General features: G+C 33.0%; 1 protein-coding gene across 2 annotated transcripts in view; it reads left to right on the forward strand.

Annotated features, from left to right (window-relative positions):
- The first annotated feature begins 596 nt into the window (after positions 1-596).
- LOC111031364 overlaps positions 597-13,166 on the forward strand; it is a 97,024-nt gene continuing 84,454 nt past the window's right edge. The window contains exons 1-2 of one of the 2 annotated variants that reach the window (XM_022311272.1): positions 597-947; positions 12,878-12,923. The gene's annotated coding sequence lies outside the window, so the exon portion shown is untranslated. The remainder of the gene's footprint in view (positions 948-12,877; positions 12,924-13,166) is intronic. The other variant, XM_022311273.1, reaches the window with a different exon arrangement.

Consider the following 13,166-nt stretch of genomic DNA (forward strand, 5'->3'; position numbering starts at 1 on the left):
TAATATCGAAATTTGTTGTGTGGTAGGAGGGGCGCGGGGGGGGGGTAGATATCTCACGGTTTCCTCGAGAGCTTCAAAATTATTGTAGAAACCCCGAGATTTGAACTTTAGTTGCGAAACTGTATACAATAGGTTTATTATTTTTTTATATCATCATATTCATATAGGATATTGAAGAATGACAGTTTTTATTATAAGAAAACTCTCGGAAAATCTCTCCACCCCCTCTGGAACCGCGTATGCAATTATAGTTGATATACAAATACACAAGAAATGAATATATTTTATAATTTATAATGTTATGTATAATTATGACGATATAACGAAACGCGCCGAAGGAAGTCGTATGGCGGCAGCGTTGAAAGACAGAAAAAACCGTCTTTGCGGCGGCGACGGCATATGATCGCACGTGCGCGTGCGTGTTGTGGCACGACTGCGGCGGCGGAGCGACTGAGAGCGAATGAAGAGCGAGAGAGAGCGAGAGCCGATCCCGATTCCCGACCGCCGCGCACCCACCGATGCCACCCACCGGCAATAAACGCCGTCGACGGCGACCGACACGACACCGGCCGGCCGGTTAACCGTACCGAGTCGGTTCGTGAGCGCGCGGCGGCAGTTCGTCCGGCATCATCGTCGCTAACGGTTATCGTTGGGATCCGTGTGTCACCGTGTGTGTTTGCGTCCGTTCGTGTGTGCGATCGTTTTTCGTTTTCGTCGTCGTCGTCGTCCACTCGCGTGCCTCTCATGTGCATCTGATTTGTGTCGTCTTGTGGAGTGCGATAAGTTTCATAAATATTTCTCGTCGGTTCGGTTGTTTTTGGAATTTTTTGTAGAAACGTTAGAAATCGTGTCCGTCGATCTATATAAATCGTCGACACTCGCTGCACTACGGATACGACCACCGCGAGTGTCTCGACTCTCCGGACGAATATTCCCCGCTTAAGCCGGTGAGTGCCTTAGGGTTGAATACCTCTGTAATAATATTATCGTTGCCGTCGTCTTTGGCACGGCGGGATGACGGTAACGTTGACACTTGACGACGGCTAAAGCAGCCATGTCCCGTTAACCGTCTAATCGTTAAGATTTCGCGGCCGAAACACCACTTACACTCACTCGTCTCTCGCTCTCTTACTTTTACTCCGAGTGTATTATTAAGGTCGTCCTAATACCGGAGACGTGGTAACCTTGGTCGCGAGTTACCATTCGTTGTCGTGAATTCGGCGACGTCGGCATGACACGTCCGTGTCGACGACTATAGCTACGCCGACGTACGTCGTTACCGTTGTAATTTTATTGTCGTATTTCGAAAAAAAAAACAGTTTTACACTGAGAACAAACCGTCTCTGTAATGATAATTTAAATTTGAAATGTAACGACTGTGATGGTATTATTGTTGTACGCCATGGTACCTATCCGCGGGACCGAACACCTGTCCCCCGCGTGTCGTCGCCGCGGCAATCGGACCGCGAGGGGACGGTAAAATAACATTAACCGCCAAACCGCCGTTTTCTACGCGGAGTCTGGCTTTCTCGGCGGGTGTTCGAGCCGCTAAACGACGACTGACAACAATAATAATTATTGAATATTACCTTAGGTAGTTGACGATATTCGTCTGATAGATTTGGTTGAATATTATCACGGTGCTATAGTCAAGTCAGGTTCAAAGTGCAACGGTGCACTAATTGTGCAGTAGGAATTGATATAATAACATAGTGTGCCGTCGACTTGATGGATGTCAATATGTGCACTTGAGAAATACATAAAAAAATGTGAATAATTCACTTCGCCGTGTTCTCAAAAATGAATACAAAAAAAAACAGAGTAATTAGTGTGAAGTAAAAAAATATTCTGTAGCCAATCTGTGGCTAAATTAAAATGGAAAGATGTTATTTATTTATAGTAATCGATAGCAAACGCGCAGCACGTCTGTTATAAATGATTTTGTTTATTTTAGGTACCTACGGCGTAACCGATTTATATAAATCGTCTTCGATTCTCCAAAGATTTCTAAAAACTGTGCGTCAACACGTCTATTCGGTCAATTTTTTTTTATTTTAAACAATACGTCTGCATTTTGTCGGTTGTGGGAGGAGGGGCAACAATTTACTACAATTCACCATATTTATTTATCGTATGGCTGTTAACTATTTCAAATATTAAACATAGAACACAAATTCAACAAAAAAAAATTAATACAAATATGAGTTTAACAAGTCATAAAAATTATATACGCGTATTGACAATAAACAGCTTATAATGAAACAAAATAGAATAAATAACTTTAATATTGCAATGTCCAATGTGGTTATTCATACAATTTTTGAGGGGTCAATCTGATTAAATCCTCTTACATTACCCGTGTGCATAATATCAAAACGTAGAACTCGTGATGTCGGTGGGTTCACTAAAAACGATCCGGTTTTCTCGGATTTAGATACCCGCTTACTGAAGAATTTTGATAAGACTTGATTATTATACAGTCATGTTATTGTCTATTCGTCCACGTCTTATATAACATTGAGACATACTATTTTAGCCGTTATACAGTCTGCGCGCACTAAAATTAAACCCATAGTTTATTAATAGCAATAGAATCGTTAAATAATGTCGCGCAAGCGCTTTTGCAGCATGAAACATGTACCGCGGACGCTTCGCCGACTTGAATTGATTGGGTTCGGCGCCGTTGTGTTTGGTGTTTAGTGTGGAACACTCGAGGGAACACTTCTATACGAAAATGATAATAATATTAAAACACGATTCACGACTATGAAGGTACACTGCAGCTCCATGAACCGTGATTCCAGGAAAATAATTATCCGTGATTTCTGTAATAATATTATATTATCTCATTTTTGTAGTGAAGTTGTGAACATAATAGTAATTGGTAACTGATTTCTCGTTATCCCAATGACACAATCACCACCTAGTCAGCTCAAATTTCCAAATTTTATTTGTTAATACGAGCACCAACGTTTCAAATGTTAGTAAGGTTGAAATAATTTGTAAGTGCCGAGTGCGGTACCTATGTAAATGAACTGTGGTGTAACCATATAAATTATAAATTATTTTACCTTTGGTATTCCGTAATAGCACAGATTTTAAACAAACTCAACCATGGTATTGGTTATTGGAACTGAATAGACAAATATAACAATATAGACAGTATAACGTGATATCTCTCAAGGTGGGTTTACACTGCATCGTATCGTGAAATGTTGCCGTGCTCAGATTGGTACATCCTCGTGGTTAAATCTGGTTTCTACCTCCAACTTTACGGATTCTAATACGAATACCATGATGTTCCCACATATACCACGAAGTTGATTTCTTCCAACTTTTAAACTTGTGTTTACTGATTTAATAGTGATAAATGATAATACATGAAATCAAATATTATTATTTATTTTGATATCAATTGAATGAAGAACTCATTTATGGACTAGTATCATGTTTTGAAAAATGGAAAAAGTTCATGACATGACACAGTGCAGCGTGAACCCACCTTTATAAGTTATAACCATTGTGGTTAACCACTAGATAACCTCAAGATTCAGCTTATCACGCCCCAAATTTTTTTTTCCGAAATCAGGGTTCACGGATCCCGGAAGCAGTGTAAATTCGCCTTTTAAGGGACTTAAGTAAAATAAATGATAGTTTTAATAGCGATGGAAAGCGATGGACCTAAATATTTTCCATGCAACCTGTTTTTTTCTAAGGTATGATATATTAATATTATTATTGTTTTGTTACTTAATTGTCCGCACTCGCAGGTGAATAATAATAATAATACATGAGTACATGACCATGTTTCTGACCGATGTGACGTAATGACTTATATTATTATCACAATATTATTACAAATAATTGATCGTAGACATAAAATATAAATACGTCTTTAATTTTAGAGTAGAAATGTCGTTATTCTTGAATCGTTATGAATATTCAATGCACCTACCTCTAACTACCAAGTACCAACCTACCTATATTCTCCTTTCAAGTCAAGAACCGTACTCGGAGTTGCGTTTTAATAATATAGTGTTTCAGTATTTAGTATGACGGTTTTGCATATTATAAGCTACTAATAATATTGTATCATTCGTCTTATCTATTATTATTATTATTATTATTATTATTATTCTGTTTTACATGCCAACCGTTTTAACCTCAGTCAGGGTTACGCAATACTAAATGTACCTACTACCTGAGTACCTGAAATAAATTAAAATAACATATTGTCGTACTATTTTACATGCATACAACGATCCCCTGATTTTTAAAACCTCTGAATAGCCCAATAGGTATGTATTTGATATTTGTTGTTTTGAGACCTTAAGTGATTTATCAGTTTAAGTATAGTTTTGCCCGAGAGAGTTCGTCGAACCAACACCATCTTCAAACAAGGGCGTAACTTAAGAACCACCTTAAACAAACCAATATTATGATTACGAAAAAATAATATCATAATGTGCCATGTGCGTGATATGAATTTACAATTTTAAGGCGCGTCTTCAACGCAAATAACCTAGAAACTAATTCCACAATTAATTAGAATTTTTAAATACAAAAAAGCTGTAGTAAACGAATTTGTGTTTTCGAGATGTTTTTTTTAAATGTATTTCCCATAAATCAGTTGTTTACAACGCAGGAAATTCACAAATGCACAATTATTATTTATTATTATCTTTTAGATTTGTTTGGAAATAAATATAATTTGTATTTAAAATTAAAATTAAAAATCCAAATTAATTGAGGGATTCGTTTCTAGATTATTTGCTCTTTTAAACAAATATACTATATTTTGTGGTTTAACCAATGAATTTATTATAATTTATAATATTTTTGATTATGTTCTAGGCTGGCACACATTTTATTCGGTGGGCTTTGATATTCTTAATTATTCCTATATTGTGGTGCGTAAACAAAAAATAAGTACTTATAAAATGTGCTGATACTGACGACGTCGGGTAGGTCTCTAGAGATAGGATATGCCCTCAGATATTCCTTTATGTTTGAATTTTAAACGCGTAATTACAATACACCTATTCTGACTCTGAATGGAACTTTCTCAAAAATTGTAAAAATTTAGTGAGGCAAAAACCGAGGCAAAAACTCATTGTAGATTTTTAGATAGGTAGGTGCATCGTAGGTACTCTCAAATATTTTGAAAACTTTTTTTTAACGTGAAAAATCGTGAAAGTTTTATAATATTAATTATCAGATTTACCTCTGGATATGCTCATTGTGACAATTGTCTAATAACAAATTGTACGGTGTATTTTTAAAAACAAAACTATGAAATATATGGCCAGATTTCAATTTTTTTGATTTAAAATGTTTATTTTCATATAATTGTAATATAGGCATTAGATACTACATTAGTACCTATACTGTACCCAAACCGCATTCAATGCACACATGTTTACTGTATACATTTTATTTGTGTTGAGCTAATAACCTTTAAAGTCAATGCTGTAATACAATTTCCAAAGCAAAAAATAAAATAATAATTATGTTTTGGTTTCGTAACACGGTGCACAGTGTATTTCGCTGGATATTGTAAAATCCGTCCGGAGGAATAGCTGACCCGGCGGGTTTGTAAACGTTTTCACACTGTTTATGATATTGCTTATGAGGCGTTTGCGTGATGTTAACCAAAACACTATCAGCCAGCCATGAAAATACGTTACACGTAACGTATTTTAAATATATAATATACAATATGTTTATGTAGCTACATAAATGTCTATTCTTTGAAAACGACACTGGCTTATGAATTATCAAAATAAAATCGTTTCCAGTAAAATAATTAGATTCTTGTATTATAATTATATTATGATATTTTATTTAGTGATCTGTAACTTAATAATTATACGAAATTTTGTCTTTTCTCTATGTTGTGAATATTTACTGGTACCTACACCTATTAAATGGATAGAAAAAAACGACATAATAGCCGTCGTATTTTACACTGCTTGGTCTCTGGGGATTGGCGATATCCTCGTCGTTCGTGTGTGCGTGAAAAGATATTTTGAAGGTCTAGTAGTGGAAAGAGGACAATGCGAAAAATGCATACGTTGTACCTACTTACTCTGAACAAATAAAACACTAAAAACATGTTTCAGTTTTTGAATGTTATCAAACGATATATTTTCTGTTCGAGTCTTGCCAAACATTGATAGGGAGAGGGTGGGGTACGGGAATCGTTTGATGTATTATTATGTTGTTAATTGTCTCCGTCGTAAAATAAAGGCGTAATAATATAATAAATATACATTTTATAATCTTTTAACCCTTATTTTATACTCATAACTATAAAAATTATTTTCGCAATATAAACAAAAATATTATTGTGTCACTAAAAATAAATACATGGAAAATGAAATGTACAATTCATAATAAGTCGTACCTACCTATATTAGATATTTTTTTTAATGATTTTTGCTATTCAATTTTTTTTTAGCAGTTTACGTCTATAAGCTAGGTACGTCGTTGTGCTAATTTTGTTTACTTGAAATAATTCCGTCGGATTTATTTATAATTATCTCACACCTAATCTGTTAAATATTTGGTGTTACGTAATTACATTAATATACAAAGGCAGTTTATAGATTTAAATTAGCTTATTCATTTTTAGGTACCTAAATCGTGGTTATTTTTATTTCTATAGTCCTTAACAAACAGAATGTCAGCTTTGATTCCCGTATAGGTATACCCGGGCATACAGATTGAAACTTTTTCAATCGTCGTTAAAATTTAGTTTTCTCATGTCTTTAAACTTCGAAATAAATTTACATAAAAACGGTTAGCTATTATAATGTAGATATTTATGATGTAGATATTAAAATAGAATGTGGATGGTTAAAAAAAAAATCATTTACCTATTAGCATTATCCCATTTGCAATATCTTTAAGTTTAGGTTAAGTAAGTTTGATGAAATTAACGACATTGAAAGTACAAAAGTAGGCACCTACTTACAATTTTATTCTGCAATTTAGCATTTTACAAATTGAATTGTGTATTTACTTTTTTCCATGTTTGAAACGACGACACCACGGGTACTACTTATTTCCGTGACTGGAATGGTGTACATCTTACCTTTAATAACTGTTATGTTAGGTACAGCGATTAAAATAGTTGCGAAGCTTTTTAAAAATGTAAACGTACATTTTGAAAAGTTGCTTTAGTGAAATGGCAAAGTATGCTTTCATCCCGCGGTGGTCGATATTCACCTTACCAGTTACGCATTCCTTATAAAATTAATACTTTATAATATTATAGACCTCGAAACATAACTACTGTTTCCTACGGTTTCTCGACGCATTACTATGTTCGTAAAAAATATATATGGGTAGGGGATACAATATTTTCGTATTCAAAGGACTATACGGAGCGCCGTATGGCATTCGACATAATTTCATGGTGTTGAGTTACTCTTTTTATTATTTACTCATTTACAAATAAAAAGGGGAGGGGTGCGTTTTCGGTGTAACGAATGCTACATGACCAATGAAGTGTATAAATAATGCAAATATTATGTTTTCTCACGTCCGTTTTCGTCCAACGAAGCACATACAAACACGAAGTCTACAGTATAATATGGAATAAAATGTTATGTTCACCCCCGAAACGGTAAATTGCAGTACAATTATATGTACACAATGCATTCATTATTCATTACAGTTTATCGAATGTCTGTTGAAGCAAATTGCCTGATGAATTTCTTTATATAATCATATCAATAATAAACTTATATTATATGAAATATGTACATCGGTATATGTATATAGGATAATGGGTATTTATAGTTATAGAGAAATTGAACAATCGATTTGTCAACCGATGGGCTAATTACTATATTTGTCTCGGTTCGCATGGGATTATTTTTTTTTATTCGTCTACTTTTCGTCCCCTAAGGCCACGAGTTCGATTAATCGAAACGGTTGGATGCTCCTGCAGGTTTTAATTCCACATCCATTGTCGTCACCGCCGGTCGTCCAAGATGCATGTGAGTCGTTCAATCAACCGGCTTTGTCATGTACTCCGACCAAAAGAGTGGAGTGTTGTAAAAAAAATACCACTCGACTCTAATGCAATCCGTACCAAACCCTCTTATTATAGCTGTGACCAGGCAAAGGGGGCCCCTTTTCTCGTTTTTCCGCCACAAACACTAAACATGAAAAACTGTTATGCACACATACATTATAGGTATTTATACAGTTTACAGTGTTAATATATTACATATTGTAAACTATACACAGGGAAATCCTCGGAAATCCTTTTATCAAAGAAACTCGCATTCTTTCAAAAAACTGTTTCACCTAGGTACATGTTTGCTAGATTATATTGCCTATATAGAATGTTTGATAAACAATCATATATAATTATTACTTTTTTTAATCTTAATCGTTTTTAAGTTTTTATAGTAGTGTATGGCAACATATTATATTTTTAATTTTATTACGAAGGAGAATATTATTCCGAGTATTTCGTAATTTTGATATTAAAACACATTTTTGGACAATTAGTTCATTATTGATAGGTGTAAGTATTTAAAGATTGTATTAACCTCGGTATTCACAGAGTAGTGGAGCGACTTCTGTGCGTTGTGTCCCTCCGCTTACCTCATCTTAACTTTAAATAGCTACTTATAACTTATAAATTTGAGTATAAACTTCTCGTTCAAAATTAAATTTGCACCCATTTATGGAAGTAGTAGATATTCCGTTAAATAGTCTATACTTTAGAGTTTAGATTAAAAGATTAAAAACGAATGTTCTCATTCAAAAAATGTTGTTTTATAACGACTTACATCTATGAAAAGAAAAAGAAACTTTCTTGAAAAAATTATTATTATTTGACAAAAGAATCATCAGTTGACACGAATGAAAATTTTAATTTTTAACACGTGTTACCTATGTATATGTTTATATTATAGTCATTACATAATATTATACATATTCATGCGGTATGGTGTCTTACGGATTAGGTTAAGGTACCCGACACCCAAGTCTATATAACCTAACAGGTGTATGCAGATTCCTCCAAAAAAAAATGTAATTTGCGCAACATAAAACTAGACAAAAGTCAAAAGGGCATTATGTAGGTAACCTGTGCAATCTTGTACTTACTAAAATTGTAATTTGCGTCACTTTAAAATAATTAATAGTGATTTTTAAACTTATTCTAATTTATATTTTATCCCATGAATCAAGTTCATTTTGATAGACACATTTCAATAAATATATACATACAGTGAAATAAACAATGTAAGCTTATATTGTATTGTTATTGTGAGTATACGCGTACTTTATGCATAAATAAGTATATTCGAAGCATTATTTCAGTTAATATGAAGAAATTAGAAATATATTAATTCATTGTCCAAATGTTTGTGTTATAAATAGTCCATGTTATCTATTCACGTTTTACTTATTTGCTAACTGATGTGAGTCCGGTAAATTGATCATTTAAATTCCTAATCATTCAAATTGAACGTGTGGCGCAGATAACATATATAGCCTTTTCGTTTTCTGTCATGTCGTAGATTACCAAAATTAACATTTAGGTATGGTGTAAATTGCTTGTTGTTTTTTATATATTTTGCGCAAATTACACGCGCATCTATTGGCGCCTATATATACCTACCTATTGGTGTCGCAAATTACAAGTACTTAAGGCCAAACGTACACCAAGGCAGTACTCTAACCGGCCTGGTTTTTGCGACGGGCATGGAGTGGGTCGTGGCAGTTTTTTTCCCTGCACTGGTGTACCTTCGGCCAAAACTGTCACAAAATACCATCTTCCAACCTTACCTAACCTTTTACTAGGTAGGTATTCTACAGTTAAATAGAGTTTTATTACATTTTATGCCCTTCCAGTTATTTATGTACCAATGCATAATATACGAAATAGTAGCTATACATTATACTGGGGAAATATATATAAAAGGCAAATATAATTTGTTTAATAAAATACAACCTACCTCCTATGAAATGTATTTTTCACTACCAACTTTTTAAATTTATATTGTTAACGGAGATTTTAAATTTTAAGAAATCGTCTTTTATAAAATTGACATGATTATTGCATTGTCATCAGAAACTTATTTTTGTAACGTATGAAATCGAACATTTTTCAGTTTTTGAGACATTCAATCCAACGATATTTGGTTGCACAGATGTGCTATGTATATATATCCGTATTGAATGTAAGAAAGTGGCCCATCCTTTTGTAAATGGCCTTTGTAACACTAAAAAATATTCACTTCAAGTTCTGTACTTATGAAACTTGAGCAATAATTCACGCTTACAGGAGAACAGCTTTGTAGAAAGTTTCTTTCTCCTCGTGTATAACAGTATTTTGCCAAGATAATGATGAAAGATTGTTTCCTATTCTAAAATGTCCAATATGCACAAATTTAGATCTCATTTTAACATTACTTCGATCTTAATTTTTTTTTTTAAATACATTTTTCATTGCCTGTATTTTATGTATAGCTAAGCTTTTCTATAGCATATTGCTCTGCTCGGGATTTCGTTTTTTTTTTTAATGTAAAGGTGTTATATATCGGACAGCTGTATGTGTACTCCAATTTCACCGCTCTGCTTTCCAGGTGCAAGAGTCGGGTCGGTTATATACTCGCATAGAAGATATCAACTAGAGGATCGGGCCCGATTCATCGATGTAGAACCCGATGGAATCAATTCAGTAGTTTCAGAGGATTACCTCGGCCAAAAAAAAAAACACTTTTTTGTTTTATTTTATCTTTATAAATACTTAGGTAAAGATATTACATTTTGGGATGATTTCATTGTAATAATATTGATAAATTTAGCCATCTAAATTACTATTTACTTTAAGATAACAGTGTTGAAATGCTGCTCAATAAATTGAGTTTGGGGTTAATAATTAATATAGTTTGGAAAGTTATCGGAATTCAGCGGTTCACTAAGTTATGGTTTACAATAGGTAATGAAAAATGTTTTTCCATTGGGTTGTTCATTATTAGATACTGGATAGTCCTTGTTCTAGGATCATTATAGAATAAAATTAATAAAATTAATATACAATAGTCATTTATTATTAAGACGTCGTACCCCGAGTCGTACCCTCGGTCTTATTTCCCCTCCAGTCTTACTCACGCGTACCATAACAAATTGGTATACTAATCGGATATTTACTTCAATTTGTTTATAGGTAGTCAATATTAGTGCAAATTTACTTATTACTGAATTATTTGAGTGTAATATAAACTGTGCTTGAGCAGAGTTTTTATTATATTTTTTTTCACGGATTTCAAAAAATGTATTATTTAAGTAGGTACATAATTATTACTAATTTAAAATCAAAACATGAAAAACAATTTTAATTGTCAACGACAGAATGTGCTATATTTTTGTTTCGCAATTTACAAGAAAAATTAAAGAAATTTATCATCGTTCTTCACTGTGCCATCAGTACCCATGTCCTACAATATACTCGCACAGTATTCTATATTTTGCATCACTTATGCGAATGCTAATATTTTACTATAATATGATGATTTCGTCATTCTAAACAATTATATTGAAGCCTACTTATTTGGTTTACAGTCGGGCTCATCATCCAATTAAGGAAACATTGTAAAATCATTAATACCCAAGCACGTAGGATCGGTGGACAAACCACCATATATAGGTATATACCCAGTTGGCCCATATTTAAGGGTGCGGACGTCGAAACCAAAAGCATACACTTAAAACCCATGCAACAATTTTACCGTGCTCTCCCTAATTTAAACGGTTTTGCGGGGTTGTTGCACACAGGGCAGGCAAAGAGGTTAACGGGCCGAGGGGGTCCATTAAACCCCTAACGTGTGGAGGATCGTAAATCCCCACAAGAAGCATTATCATCATGGCCACATATTATGGTCACTGCAAACACCAAGTGGACGCGATGAAATATGACCGAGTTTTTTTTAAACATTTTTTTTTAATAACAGTATTTTATTATTATTATTATTATTATTATTATTATTATACTTGCAGCTCATATGAATCCGACGCCCATGGGAATGTTTGTCAACGTCATTTAGGTATCCCTATAGTTAACGTGTTTTTCGTTTCTCTAGACAATAATATAATATCGAGTATAATATATATATATTTATTTATTTATTTATATTTATTATTTATTTATTCATCCTAAAACCAACAAAATTAATAAAGTAAAATAAAAATTACAGGAGATTTGTACACATGAATTTAATTTATTTATCATAATAAATGTTTTAAATGGTGTTCAAATATCTACAAGTTGGTCTGAATATATTAATAAAGCTAAAATAAATGATTATGTAGGATTTTTAAAATATGTATGTTTGGCTTATATAATAATATTATGTGCTATTTTTCACAATTCTACTTTTCACTTTTTTATAATTTTAAGTAACAAATGAAACAAAATAATAAGTTTCTCGAGTTTATTCTTTTGTACATATACAAGTACATGTTGTCCAGAATTAATAATATATGCAAAAAGTGTTTAAAAAAAATACATTATTGAACATTGACCTACTAATTAAATGTATTAATAATGACATTTTATAAACTTTTGTTGTTTAACCTTCTATTGTTAGTTGTTACTAATCAAGCGTTACGTTAAAATTCGAGTACAAAAAATACCAATGAAAACGATTCGTTTTAAATGTTTATGTTCCACCCGAGATTCTGTTTATTTTATTATCATATTCCGTTTATATCGTATCTACGTTTATAGATACTAATATTATTTATATTATTTATTTATATTTATTATGGATGTATTAAAATTTAAAAGTCAATGTAGATTTTGTGCTATACATCATTATTTTATAACTTCTATTTTTCTTATGTTTAGAAATTATTGCGGAACTCAGGAATAATTCCATATTTGAAACCTATCGGTAAGTCATTTTTGTACAATTTATTTTAGAATTAATCATAAGTTATATACGTATCGGTTTGTAAGATGCGGATACAACACACGCGGGCATCACGTCCTCGTAAGATAATAACGAAAGTTCAGCAACAACAGTGATGCGTGTGTGGTCTGTTTCTAGATGATAACATTGCGTGCGTCGCGTATTTATATATGTTTAAATTGCTGTTGTTAGGTTGTTAAGGTTGTTTGCTCATAAACATTGCTG

The sequence above is a fragment of the Myzus persicae genome, unplaced genomic scaffold (assembly GCF_001856785.1).
Source record: "Myzus persicae strain clone G006 unplaced genomic scaffold, MPER_G0061.0, whole genome shotgun sequence".
NCBI lineage: Eukaryota > Metazoa > Arthropoda > Insecta > Hemiptera > Aphididae > Myzus > Myzus persicae.